Consider the following 14,428-nt stretch of genomic DNA (forward strand, 5'->3'; position numbering starts at 1 on the left):
CCACCCACACCCCCTGCTGCCCCAGCCCTGGGCTCCCCCCCGCTCCTGCACCCCAGACTCTTCATTCACCACAGCAATCCCCATTCACACTTGCAGTGGGGATCCAACTGTTTCTCCTATTTTTATTTCACTTTAGTGTAAATCTTGCCCCGCCCCCCGTCTCTCACAACCCCATCTTCAGTGCTCCAAATGCACATGGAAGGCATAGAGACTAACCCTCCAACCTTGTATCTGGAAAGGGATGGGGATCTAGTAAAGAGAGTTCAGGCAGTGGAGTGGGTATGTGGGTGCTTGGGGGCTCTACACTGGCAGAGGAGCAGGGTGTGATGTACCTGCGGAGAAGGGTGGAGGAGGAGAGGGGGTATCAGGAGGGTTGTGGGAGAAGAGGTGCAGGGGAAGGGGGAGGTGCGGGAGGAGAGGACTGGGGGAGGGTACAAGGGGAGAGGTGCGGGTGAAGGGAGAGTACAAGGGGAAGGGGTGCAGCGAAGGAGCCATGCGGGGAGGTACAAGTGAAGAGGCTACAAGCGGGATGTGGGGTGCAAGGGCTGAGAGCAGAGGTGAAAGTAAGTCGAGCCAGTCCAGTCCGGTCCGGCATACCGGCAAGAGCCAGTACGCTGTGTTGGACTGCACCAGCTTCCACGGCAGGGATTGAAAGGGCTCTGGGCTGTCCGCGCCTGCAGGCAGCCCAGAGCCCTTTCAATCCCGGCCATGGCTCCGCTGGCCAGTCAGGGGCCAGAATTTAAAGGGCTCAAAGCTCCCCATGGCTGCGGGCCGCCCAGAAGCCTTTAAATCCTGGTCGCTGCTCTGGCAGCCGGGCAGGGGCCGGGATTTAAAGGGCTCAAGGCTCCCCTCAGTGGCAGACGCTCTGGGTCCTTTAAATCCCTGCCCCAGCCCCGCAAAGCTCGGGGTTCCCCCCAGTGGCTGGAGCCCCAGGCCCTTTCATTTTCCTCTGAGCCCTGGGGGGCTCCCACTCACCTGTTCAGCTGGGAGCCTCTGGTTGATTTAAAGGCCCTGGACCTCCCAGCCACAGCTGCTGCCCCAGGGCCTTTAAATCTTGAGATGCGACGCCTCTTCTGGATGAGGCCACGCCCCCTCAGGACTCCGGCAGTACCGTAAGTCCTGTAAGTTACTTTCACCCCTGGCTGAGAGGGGCAGGCGCTGACAGCTGCTTCCCCAGCCCCGTGCAGGCACAGCCGAGAGGACGGACACTGACCCCCAGATGTCTGAGCCGCGGGGGTCCTCTGGCGGGGCAGTATCCCCCGCTGCCCCACTCGGAGCCAGGCTCTGCTTCCCCCTGCTCCTGGCGCTGTGGGGGCCTGGGGCAAGCAGTGCAGGGCTGAGGTGGGGGAGGTGTGCGATGGGCTGGGTCCGGAGGCAGGAGGGGGCGGTGGCAGCTCCCCCGACAGCTCGGGCTGCCCAGCCACTCGCTCCATCAGTGCATGAGCTAGGATTCGCGCCCCGTACCTAGCCCAGCGGCGCCCTGCACAGCCCACTCAGGCAAGGAAACACTGCGCCGCCCTGAGGAGACTCAGAGTAGCAGCGGTGGTGGCAGCAGGACCCGTCCTCCCTCCCTGCATCCCGTGCCCCGCTTCCCTCCCTCCCCAGCTCCTCACAAACTCCAGGAGACCCTCTCGCCACCGCAGCCCGGGCTCGACTCCAGAGGGACAATGCTCTGGCTCTCAAGCGGCACAGCTCTGGCCGGGGCCGGCTCCCAGCTTTTTGCCGCCCCAAGCAAAAAGAAAAAAAAAAAGAGGTGGGGAAGTGCTGCCCCTTGCAAAGTGCCACCTCAAGCACATGCTTGGAGTGCTGGTGCCCAGAGCCGGCCCTGGTGCCCAGGAGAGAGAAGGCCGACATCTCAGTCACATGGCTACACACAGCCCAGTGTGCAGTGAGGAAAGTTGGCTGCACGCACTTGGAAATCAGCAGCAGCTTTATGCAACAAACAACTCTATGCCATATTAACTCTGGACCGTTCTTCTGTGATGCTTCGAAGGGCTTCTGTGAGAGGGGGAAAAAACCACAATAAAAACAATGATCTTCAGCTATATATTGATCTTCCAAACTCTCTGCGTCTGTCCATCCAGTTTGCATCTAAACATTCTACACTTATATTAAAACGACCATCATTTCCACCGGAAAGGACCACGTTTCCAGCCCCTCTAGGGTTACAGGGCTGTACCTAGAGCTGTCGTGCACGGCCCGTGTCTGTGCTTACCTAGCTAGTCCTGGAACAGCTCTTCGGGAAACAGCACCTCAGCCCTTCCGGCCTGGAATAGGTCGAGGAAGGATTAATCATTGAAACACGTAACAGCCCATGTCACCGTGGGGCTGAAGGCTCCTCTACTCAGACTGTATCAATGGGCACAGAGACTGGACATAATCTGATCCGCTGCAAAGGGACCTAGGAGAAAAATGCAGGGGAGACAAAGCATCAGCACCACCCTGTGGTGAGTGGCTTACATGACTAGTTTCTGCCTTACCCCAAAGAGCACTCATGTTTTGGAGGAACACTACAGAATCCTGAGGGAACTGTTTCCCAGGACGAAGTCCTACCAGAGAGGCTGCTTCCGGAGTAGGGTATTAACTTGGACCCTGCCTTCCTTTGCAATCACCAAGCCTCTTAGTTCAAGCACAGTCAATTAAGACTCCAGGAACAGAGGCGGCTGCTTTGGGTAGGGCTACGCTTGGGGCTATTTCAACTCTGCCAGCACAGGTGTAACAGCAGTGTAGATGGTGAGACCTGGCTTAGGCAAGTAAAGGGACACTTGACCCCTATGGCTATGCACCCTACATGCCCATGCAGGGCCTCCCATGTCTACGCTGCTATATTTAGTAGGGTAGAGTCCTGCCCCTTCCCCTCTGCCAGAACCTTTCCCTGCCGCAGTGAAAGAATCCAGTGGGGAAAGGCTCTGGCAGGGGGGAGGCAGTGGGGAATAGCACCAGCAGCTCCCCGAGCTGAGCCTGGCTGCCCTCCCTACCACAGCCTCTCATGTGTAGCTACACACACCCCACACGCTGACGTACGTGTAGCCAAGGTCTTTGTGTAATAAAGGACAGAGCAGGATGGAAGAGCGACAGGGACAGGATTTAAGGATAATGGAAGCTTTTTTTTTCGTGTGTGTGTGTGTGTGTGTTAGCTGCTGTATGGAGATGGCTGCTGTGTTCGTAAAGGAACCCCTGTCCCACAGAAATAGCTCAGAGTCTGGGACAGGGTGTCACATTTTTCCTTGTCCTTCTGCACCTCAAAACTTTTTTTTTTAAAGGCTACTAGTCAAATCCTGCAGTTGGGAACCCAGTGTGCAGTGCGCACAACCTAGCTACACACCAGGGGTTATGTAATCAGCGGCTGCCCCAAACCACATCATTCAGCGCGGGATTTGGATCCAGATCTCAGCATCCCCAAGTTCACCAGTGCTGGATCTGGGGTTTCCAGTCCGAGCCCATCTCTCATTGCCATGAGCATTTCAAAGCCTCAGCCAACACACTCCAGCGTCCTGAGTCACTGATGCTGCAGGGCTAGAGATCCTCAGCTGCTGTGAATTCGCAGAGCTCCATTGCCTTCCATAGCGCTAAGCCAATTTGCGTCATCCAAGGAGCTGGTTCTTGGAGTCTGGTACTGACTAATGAAGGACTAGCGATAGGCATTAGCAGACTGAATCAAAACTTGAGTTCCACCCAGGCCAGGACCCTGTCTCTGACAGCAGCCAGCACCCGATGGTTCAGAGGAAAATGTCAGAATCTCACAGTAGCAGCTGTGGAAGAATCTGTCTCCCGGATCAGCCTTCTGCAGATCTCTAATAGGCCTCCATCCTTATTCTCCTTCAAAGTGGAGTTACGTTAGCATAGGAAAGAACACAGGTACCTGTTATTAATAGAGTTCACCCTGAGAATTAGTCTGAAACCAATATGCTGACAGGCTGAAAAACATGAAGGGCCTAGCTGGCTCTGTGGTGCTCTGAGCTTTCCCAGCCAGCCGGGTCCTTCCTGAAGCAGTTGTTCAGAAAATAGGGGTCTCCTCAGAATCGTCCTGGGCTCATGTGTGCATGGGGCTGGGATGGGAGATCAGTGGAGACAAGAGCCAGAGTACAGAGCAACCGCAGGAGAACTATGCTGCGAGCTGGACTGTCCCCGTCCCAGGCAAACTGACAGGCTGCTTTAATGGTTAAAGTGGTCTTGCCTCCAGCTTTCCTGTCTTAGTTTTAAGCAATTGTCCTGACCTCCTGAGAATGTGAATAACTCCCGTAGGCTCACGGATCACTGTGACCACACTCCTCCGGAGCCTTCTCCTTGCCGTCAGCTCCCTCATGCCCTGCCCATAACACTCCTCCCACAGTCCAGGGACCAGTTATTTTGCCCTTTGCTGCCTTTTGTCTAGAGTCTCCTCTGTAAACGTGTGTGTGTGGGGTGGGGAGGGGTGAGAATTGCCGTATGGAAGGTGTCGGGGAGCAAGCTTGTCCCTAGCTCTACAGAGCTTTGATCTCCTTGCTCTGTCATGTGATTCACACTTTTACTGCTGCATAATAGAGGTGAAGGAGGCATGGCCCAGTCTGTGGCATTAGCGCAGTTCAGTCGTGAGGACAGAGGTTGCTGTGATCTGGGTTTATCCTGCCAGCCTGGGGCTGGCCAATCATTGTACTGTTATGTAATAAGGGTCCCCTGTGGAATGCATAATGAGCTAGCCAGGGTCAAAGGTTACTTGGTCCATCCTCAGCCATGAATTTTAGCAGGCGGATGCTGCTCCTCCCTCTTTTCCCCTGTTTGTGGACTTTGGTGGTGCCCAACAGTTCATGTGTTGGGGGATCAACACGGAGAAAAGAAGTTTAGCAACAGCAGAGAAAGGGGAACCCTGGATTAGCTTTATTCCAGCTCAATCATCATGCTATTAATGATGGAAATAGTCTCTGCCCTGTCCTTTGCTGGGCTCAGAGAACACATTCTCTTCTCCATGGGCGTGGGCCAAAGTCCATTAAAGACAACAGAGAGACTGACTGACTTCTGCGAGCTTTGTTTGGATCAGGCCACCATGAACAAAGAAGGGAAGGGGCTTCACTTTGTTGGACTCATTCCTGCGTCTCTAGGCTTAGCCTATAACCATCTCACTGTCCACTATTTCCTTTGACTGACGGTCTGGTCTCACCCTCACTCAGATCCCGGACTAAGGAACTGGATCTGGGAGTTGTACCCAATATCCCTCACCTCCTCCCTCTTTTCATCTGAGGGTCTCTCTGATGAGGCCTTGCTGAGGACTGTCAAGTCGTGTTGCCCTGGCCGATCTTCTTTGACTAAACGCCAGGAAATACGGGCTTCCAGGGCTCCATCTGTGTCTTTGCATTAACCAGGTGTATCTTCCTGCCTCATTTACCTACCAGGATCCTCTGATCAATGAAGCAGCAGAAAAGCTTCCTGACTCAGGATACAGGGTAACTCTGCTGCTCAGTGCAGCATCTGCCAAGCTGCCAGCCTTGAGGGCCAGCCCGTGATATGGTTCTGCAGATCCTAGGCTCAGCGCAGATCCTGGCAGCTGTGTGGGAATGTGCCTGAAAGCCCCCACCAACCTGGAGGCCATCTGGCCACTGGGCCAGCCCTCAGCATAAAGCAGAGCAGCCTCAGGGATGCTGCAGCCATGCCCCCTCTCCCTTGGGAACGCCTTCCTCTCCTGAAGCTGGGAGGAGGGTGGTGTTCGAGCCATTACAATAGGCCGATGGTGCCCATTACAGAAGAGGATCATCACACAGTGGATGACCAAAGCACACAGTACAAATTAGACCCCATTGATGCCATGACAGGGCCTCTGTCTCTCCACTGGCATCTCCTTGACCCACACCATGGGACCTCTGCTTCCTCACTGCAGTAGCCTAAGGACATTACTTATGTTCATGTACCAAGTCCAGGCCTCCTGATCTGGGTCTGTCTGCTGGCGGGCTGGAGGGGTGCCCTAGGGAATTAACACAACGGCTCTCCTGTCAGTGCTTACATTCTCCAGGGCGAACTTTCAGAGGTCCAACCTCTCAACAAAGAGAGCAGCTTTCAAGACGTCTCACGGGAAATCGAACGCAGTCACAATCTGGGAAATTACTGAGGGACTGATGGCCAAATGCTGCGCTATTTCCACTGTTCCAGAGGGATTTTCTCAGAAGTATCTGGATGATTATGGTTTCAACACAATTCCTGCCTTTTACATAAACCCCAGGCCACCCCACTTACAGGTCAAGAAATCAGGATGCAAGGTGCCCCAGACATACATATGGGGCACTGCCAGTTATGAGAATATGGGACTGAGCTACGTTCTGCAATCTCAGTTCAACAAGTCAACAAAACTTACCTCAGCAAAGAAGGCAACGGACGTGAGTCTGTGCTTCTTCCCACCCCACTTGGGCCTTGGGCCTGAAATCCTTCCCTCTCTCATGGCCAGCACAGTGGTGTGGGGCTCTGGAACATAAATACCCATGAGTAACAGGGACAGCAAGCTCTGCAGAGCAAATCTGTATGGCAGATGGTAGAAAGAATAGCTTATGCTATCTATCTATCCGTCTATCTATCACTACATGTTAATTCACTTACAGCATCTAGGCCTCCCCATTGTAGCTGAATGGCTCACAGTCAGAAGCTGGGATGTATCTGTTGTGGGGCTGGATTGTAGGATGAGAGTCCATGCATAGGCTCAGGCCAATGTCTTCCTATGTCAATGTCCAAAATCTGGCACTAACATTCATAAATAAGTGGATTGATTTTCAGAGAAGCTGAGCAACCGTGGCTTTGGCAGATTCGAGTGAGAAGTTCTTGGTCCTCAGCATTTGAGAAAGGTCAGGCCATTTATTGAGGTGCTTGAGTGTGGCAGTGCAGCCTCTGCCATGGGTCGTTTACAATGAATCAACATCATCTTGGCACGACAACCAAGTTCAGGAGCTAGTCGAGCTGTATCCTCTCCGTACAGCTGTATGGTTGCGAAACATGGAGACTGCGCCACTCGGAATGGGCAAAGCTGGAGGCTTTCCACACAAAATGCCAACATTGTATATTGGGCATAGAGTGGAATGACTTCATTTGTAATGCAGATGTTTATGGTTGCTCCAGTCTGCAGACTACTGGGCCCATTGCCTGCAGATGGCTTCTTATGCTTTTCGGACGTGTTGTGAGTATGCTACAAGACGTTCCGGCTAATACTGTTCTTTGACTGGTTCGTAACATCTGAGAGAAAATTTCACCAATCAAGGGGTGGAGGCAGCCCAAAGGCAGGCCCCCTATTTCATGGGTGCCTCAAGTCTATTCCAACGTTGGGCTCTCGGCCTGTCAAGCACAGGAACAGATCAATGGTGAATAGTTGCTACGGCCAACCGTTCGGCTAAGTGTTGAAGAAGATTTAGGTACCTAACTTTTGACATCCATGTTTGAAAGTGCTGGCCCAAGTGTCAAAAGAAAAGTGAGATTATATAATGTCAATGGGTGGAGAGATGAGGGGTTTTATTTAAGTGTCCAAGGGGGACTAGAGGCCTGGATCATACGAACAGCCATATTGGATCAGACCAACAGTCCATCTAGCCTAGCATTCCATCTTCTGACAGTAGCTGGTGCCAAATGCTTCAGAAGGAATGAACAGAACAGGGCAACTTATCAAGTGATCCATCCCCTGTCATCCAGTCCCAGGTTGAGGGACACTGTGACAGGGTGCTGAGCAGGAGCTGCTGAGCCAGCCCTTGGTCACTCCAGTTCCAATTAAGGGAGGTGAACTGGAGCTGGTTAGACCACCTGGCCCTAATTGGGGAAGCAGAGATAGCTGCTGCCTAATTAGGCTGGGGCTGTATAAAAGCCTCAGGAGGCTTTGCCTAAAAGTCACAATTCCTATATTATTGCAGGGGTCGTTTCAGAGCCTTACAAGGTATGCTGTTGCAAAGGCCATATATCAATGGCTCAAAGGAGATGAGTCCTGTCTATGCAGAATACAGGGGTAACATAAGAATGGCATAGTGGGTCAGACCAATTGTCCATCTAGCCCAGTATCCTGTCTTCTGCTGGTGCCAGATGCTTCAGAAGAAATGAACAGAACAGGGCAATTTATCAAGTGATCCATCCCCTGTCACCCAGTCCCAGTTTCAATCAGAAGACGTAGGGACACCCTGTGCATGGGGCTGTACCCCTGACCACCTTGGCTAATAGCCATCGATGGACCCGTCCTCCAGGAACTTCTCTAATTCTTTTTTTGAACCTGGTTATACTTTTGGTCTTCACGACATCCCCTGGCAACGAGTTACAAATTGTGTTGTGTGAAGAAATGTTTCCTTAGGTTTGTATTAACCCAGGGTTGTGTGTGTGTGTGTCTGTGTGTGTGTGTGTGTGTGTGTGTGAGAAAGGATAAATAAAATTTCCCGATTTACTTTCTCCACACCATTCATGAATTTATATGAGTGGGTGTCCCATGGATTTATACAGAAGCAATATGATATTTTCTGTCTTATTATCTATCCCTTTCCTAATGCTTCCTAACATTCTGGTAGCCTTTTTGACTGCCGTTGCACACTGAGTGGCTGTTTTCAGAGAATTGTCCATGATGACTCCACCCTTGAGTGGTAACAGCTGATTTAGACCCCATCTGTTTGTATGTATAGTTGGGATTATGTTTTCCAATATACAGGAATCAGTCTAGAAGATCTGATGGTTCCTTTTGGCCTTAAACTCTCTGAATTTGTGACTGTTCCCAGCACTGGGAATTCTAGTTTCTATACATAGCAGCAGCAGCGCCTCATACCTTCTCCACTTTAGTCCCACCACTGTTCAGTATGACAGACAGCAATCCCTCTGCAGTGGGCTGGCAGTTATTGTTGCAGTGATCTGTCAGGCCATCCATAACAGTCAGAATGAAATCTGTCCTCTCTCTTGGGTTAAAATAGACTCCAAAGAGCTGAAGCATACAGGATAAAGTGTAATTTACAAAAGGCCTCTTCCTGATTCCATGGGGGGCTTATAATTACTGGAGCCCAGAGAACGCCCTGTCTGGAGGTTGCAGGTCCCCTCCAGCTTCTCAGGGGCTCTGTTTTACTCTTTCTATTACAGGGCCTCAGTGGCTGATGAGGCTTCTGCTGTGAAACCATATCACTCACAGTGAGGCAAGAGGCCTAGTTAAACCATTACAGTGGCCAACCTAAGAGTGCTGCCATGCACGTCAGGATGTGTATTTAGTGGTGTCAGGCATCCAAAGTGCAAGGGTCACCATTAAAAGATCAGGAATTGCGGGATCCATGTAGCAATATTAGTAATGACTCTTACAGTACTCAGCCTTTGACTGCGACTGTAGGTGATACCCTCCTACAACACCTCCCAGCATAAATACAGCCCCCAAGTCCTGATTATAACACCACCACCACACTTCCTGGCTTGCAGCCTGATTCAAAGACCACTGAAATCCATGGAAAGACTTCCATTGGCTTCAATGGATTTGGGATCAAGCCTATATAGTATAGACCTTGTCACAGCTTCTAACAACCTAAAGTTCTAACCACCCAACTTCTAACAACCCAAACACCCCCTTTCCTATACTAGGACCCTCCAAGAGTTCCCTTCCAAACTTGCCAGGACCCTGTCCCATTTGGCAATAAGGAAAGGGCAGGATGGCTGCGGCCCCCAGGTTGGGAACCCATCTGCTAGAGCAGTGGTTCACAACCAAGGATACGTGTACCCTTGGGGTATGCAGAGATCTTCCGGGGGTACATCAACTCATCTAGATGTTTGCCTAGTTCTACAACAGGCTACATAAAAAGCACTAGCGAAGTCAGTACAAACTAAAATTTCATACAGACACTGACTTGTTTATATTGCTCTTTACACTATCCCTGTGTTTCTCAATCTGGGGGTTGCAACCCCCAGAGGGGTCACGGAATAGGTTTAGGTGGGTCACAAGGGCAGGGTTGCCATTAGGGGGTGGCAAGCAGAACCCCCGCAAATCTAAGATACATGCAGAAGCTGAAGCCCAAGCCAAGCCCACTGCCTAGGGTCGCCCACTTTGTAATATTTAAAAACTGGGCACTCATGCAGGAGTACTAGACCTCTTCTGCCCTGCCATTTCCCCCTGAGGCCCTGCCCCCCATTTGGTCCTCTTCTCCCCTCCCGCTGTTGCTCACTGCTCTTCCCTTCTTCCCCACCCAGGTCAGGAGCAACTTGCCTGCTGGGAGCTGCAGCTGCACGATGTGGGTAGGAGGTGACCCCTGCTGAGTAGGGGCTGGCGCGGGTGATGACCTGGCACCTCCCTCACCTGCAGTAACTGGACTTTTGGTGTCCAGTCAGTTGATCTGACCGGACACTATCAGATCCCCTTTTCAACTGGATTTTCCTGTCGAAAACCAGGGACCTGGCCACCTTACCACTGAACCCTGCCACCTGGGACTGAAATCAGTGTCTCCTGAAAAAGGTACAATAGTCTGGAAAGGTTGAGAACCACTTGCTAGAGATCATTTGTTGTCTTGTCTTCACTGTTGTAGCCGTGTCGGTCCCAGGATATTAGAGACACAAGGTGGGTGAGGTAATATATCTTTTATTGAACCAACTTCTGGTGGTGAGAGAGACCAGCTTTTGAGCTACGCAGACCTCTTCTGTCTCTGTCTGAAGAGTTCTGTATGGCTCAAAAGTTTGTCTCTTTCACCCACAGAAGTTGATCCAATAAAAAAAATTGGACCTCACCCATCTTGTTTCTTCTTGAGCATGTCATTTCTAGCCATGAGTAAGGGCAGGAGCTGTAATTCCCAGGTAAGCCATTCACAATAGAGATGGGCAATCCAGGGACAGGAAGTAGTTTGGAGCTGTGCGATGCCGTATTGTACTGACACCAGTGTAGAATGGCCATTCCTGCCAGGATGTGATTACCTCTCCGATCCTGGAGGGGCTGTTGTGAACCACAGTGGGGCTCCAAGCAGCCAGAAATTCCTTGTTCCTCTGTTCAGTGCATTCCACGTTCTTTCTGTCCAACTGTGCAACTGAAATACACGTTAATAACACTCTTAACTTTCCGTTCTGCTTCCTGGCTTCTGTTCCCATCCCTCTTCACTGGACAAAGCCCTTTGCTTGGCCATGATCCAGAAAAGCATTGAAGCACGTACATTATTCTAAGCAGATGAATAATCCCAGGGACTTCCATGGGACTCCTCGCCTGAAGAAAGTTACAGATGTGCGTAAATGTTGTGCTGGATCAGGGCCCTGCCCTACAGAGTAAAGTGGCTCTATCAAGTGGTGGCTGGAATCTAACCAAAACACTTCAGTGGCATAGAAGTGGATTAACACAGCCATGAATCAAGCCCCAAATTTGGATCTAGATTTCCAACAGCCATCACAGTTCTGGGGCGTTCGAGGTACAGGCATCTCAAACTGATCTAACTGGTCTGATGGCGTTTAATCCCCTATCATCGTGTCCCACTGACCCTTCCCATTCCCACTGACAGAATGAGCTCTACCAGTCTCAGTTTTTGATAATGTGTGTTGCCTTTCTCTGTATTGCCCCCTCCACTTTCCTTTCTTTGAAAGTCCAGGCTAGAATTACGGGATGGCTGTCAGATGCTTGTTGACAGATCCACCAAAAAAACAGAGCTCTGGTCAAAGGAACATAAGGAATAAATACTGAGCCAGATGCTCTACTCCTTACTCAGCCACTATCCTGAATGGGAGCTTTGCCTGAGAAAGCCTCCAGCATTTAGCTCCCAGAAGGGGGGTTCAGATGGTCATCAGTGCTTCTCGTACTCTTTTGGTGCCATGCAATAGAGACGAGGTGATGAACACCCTCTGCTGCCTTTGAGCTGACCACCTTGACGGGATCCCCACAGCGGATCCCCAGCACTGCAACCAGGTGTCCGAGCCTGGTGAACGGAGACGCTTCCTAATTGTACAAAAGAGGAGAGGACGAATCCATTACCACTGCAGGTAAAACAGGCTGTGTCTCCTAGACAAGGAACCTATATCCACACTGTCCCTTTCTATAATGGGGCGTGATCCTCAGCTCTCCCTCTTCAGAAGAGGCTTGGGAGCCAGAAGAAGAATATGGGGCTTGGTCCCGCACCACAGATGTCCACTGGAGTTTTGCCACAGACTTCAATGGGAGCAAGAGCAGGATCACAATGATCTGTAACGGCTGAGGTGGGCTGGAATGGAGAGGCCTCTTCCTGCAGCTCCACAAGAGGGAATTATCATATGGGACTAGGATGAGGGATGGAGGCAAACAGGGAACCAGCTGGGGATGAAATGTTTTCAGTCTCTAGGATTTTGAAATCTCTTTTCTCTGAAATTCATTAAATCCAACCATAGAAAAACCCGTTATTCCTGTGCCCTGTGTTAGCTGTCTTTCCTGCACTGGAAAGAGGTGGCCTATTCCTCCGGGGCACTGGATTTATCTTCCAAGTGTATCAGACACCAACCCATCTTAGTCAGGATGATGGAGGAACAAGGAGATCGGTTTTTCCTCTTCCTGGTAGGGAGCATTGCATTGTGGGGCCCATCCACATACTTCTAAGCAGGAAGTTTCTCTGGCGTGGGAGAGTGCCCTGTAGGTCTTGTTTGCAATCAGGTCACTAGAAGTCAAGAGTTACTCACATCCAGTTTGACTTCTGTGGCCACGAAGTTTAGGAGCAGTAAGCTGCTCCATACAGTCCTCTCCCTCAGGCAATCTTCCCTGGACTGCATCCAGGAGTCTATGAGCTGCAGGAAAAAAAAGAGAGGTTAAAAATAACAGGGGGAAAGGGTGTATACAAGTGATCCCCAAAGGATAATCTTTATTCTGGCTGAATCATCTCACTGTTACAGATACAGGCTGCGTCTGCTTTGTGCAGACTCAAAATACACATGCAGCAAAGCCCTTATCAGAGAGTAAGGAAAATGTGATAGCAAAAGAAAGTCCTACATTGAAATGAGATTTTTTTAACATTAGAAATAAATATCACTTTAATAACTAGATCACCGTATCTTTGCCCTTTACTCCTCTAGGTCTTGGATACTATTCACTCCAATGATTTGGTTAGAGAGAGCACATGTGAGCATGCAGGATGTGAGGCAAATTAAGTGTTCTAAATTCTATTGACTTTGGTAGTGAATTCGGTCCAGTGTCTATAATTTCTGTCCCCTCAACTTTAGGGCCATATGTGGCTTTTCAGAATTAAAAAGTGCAGGCACTGAAAACTTTAGCAGCTCTGACAGTACGGGTCACATGTTTAAAGATTTGCAACCATGTTTACACCCATAATTTGTAGCCGCAGCTTTGCTCTTACTGTTCTTTTCACCCGTCAAGCTGATCACTTCGATGCCAAAGTACTGGGTTTACGTGTGAAATCAGGTAATTCAGGTGCCTACATGAGCTAAGGTGTAACTGCAAATAATTGCAGGTCAAAAGTAGGGACCAAAGTAAAGTTCAGGCTGAAAATGTGGCTGTATCGAGTGCAGCAGGACTCCAACTTTATTCAGCCCCTTCATGCAAGAGGACCTAGCTGTGGGAGGGGATTGTTGTGCCATACACCAGAAATACCTGGTCAGTGATCAAATAATAGCCAGCCCCATTTCTGGGCCAAGCACTAAGTATGTTTTCCTTATTCAACATGCCTCATTCTAGCTTCACCACCCAGATTGGGATCCCGAGTAGTTCCCTAGTAAATTGAAAATGGACGGATCATTTTCATAATTGGGAATGTGGCAGCTACTTGCTGTATGCATGGGATGAATGACCAGGGCCACGTCACCGGGGCTAAAGTCCTCAATTGATACTCCACAATGGCATTCCATGAGAAATTTCGCTGAGAGTGTAGTCATATACCAACAATATGGGCCCAAAGTAAGTAACAGGAAGCCATTCTTGAGTTACCTTTGTGTACTGGGCGCTTGTAGCCCTGATTACTCCTTGCGCCTGAAATGTCGTTAGAAGTGGCAGGGAAAACACACTCTTGAGGAATGTTCTCAGCAGGACCCTTCTCTGGTGGGAGCCCATGGCCTTCACCACATGCTTTTTGCTGGTAAAAGAGAGAAGCCTGGATTGGACTTTGAGGTGCTGAAGTGTAACGGAGACATCAGATGGTGAGGACATGAACTGAGGGTTATGTTGAAGGAGTGAGACTAAGAGACATCTGGACTATACAAGAGAACAAGATCATGCGAACAGGAACAATGTAGAAGACTAAGACCCCGGCAAAGAGTAACAGGATACAGGAAAAGCACATGAGGGCAGGGACAGGCAACCCGAATAGTAAATCCGGATCAGAAACGCTACACAAAAGAGTGAAGGAAATTATTCAGCTGACACCTTCAGAAAGAAAATCATCTCAAAATGTCTGCAGAGGCTCTTGGCTTTGATACATGTGTGGAGTAAAGAGGATTACAATGTTACTGGGCAGAAAATCATCAGTCAGCCATGCAATAGTCCCCCAGCTCCTCCCCCAAGAGTCTTCAGCATCTAAAGAGAATAAGGCATGAG

Source organism: Gopherus flavomarginatus, chromosome 1 (assembly GCF_025201925.1).
Source record: "Gopherus flavomarginatus isolate rGopFla2 chromosome 1, rGopFla2.mat.asm, whole genome shotgun sequence".
Taxonomy (NCBI): domain Eukaryota; kingdom Metazoa; phylum Chordata; order Testudines; family Testudinidae; genus Gopherus; species Gopherus flavomarginatus.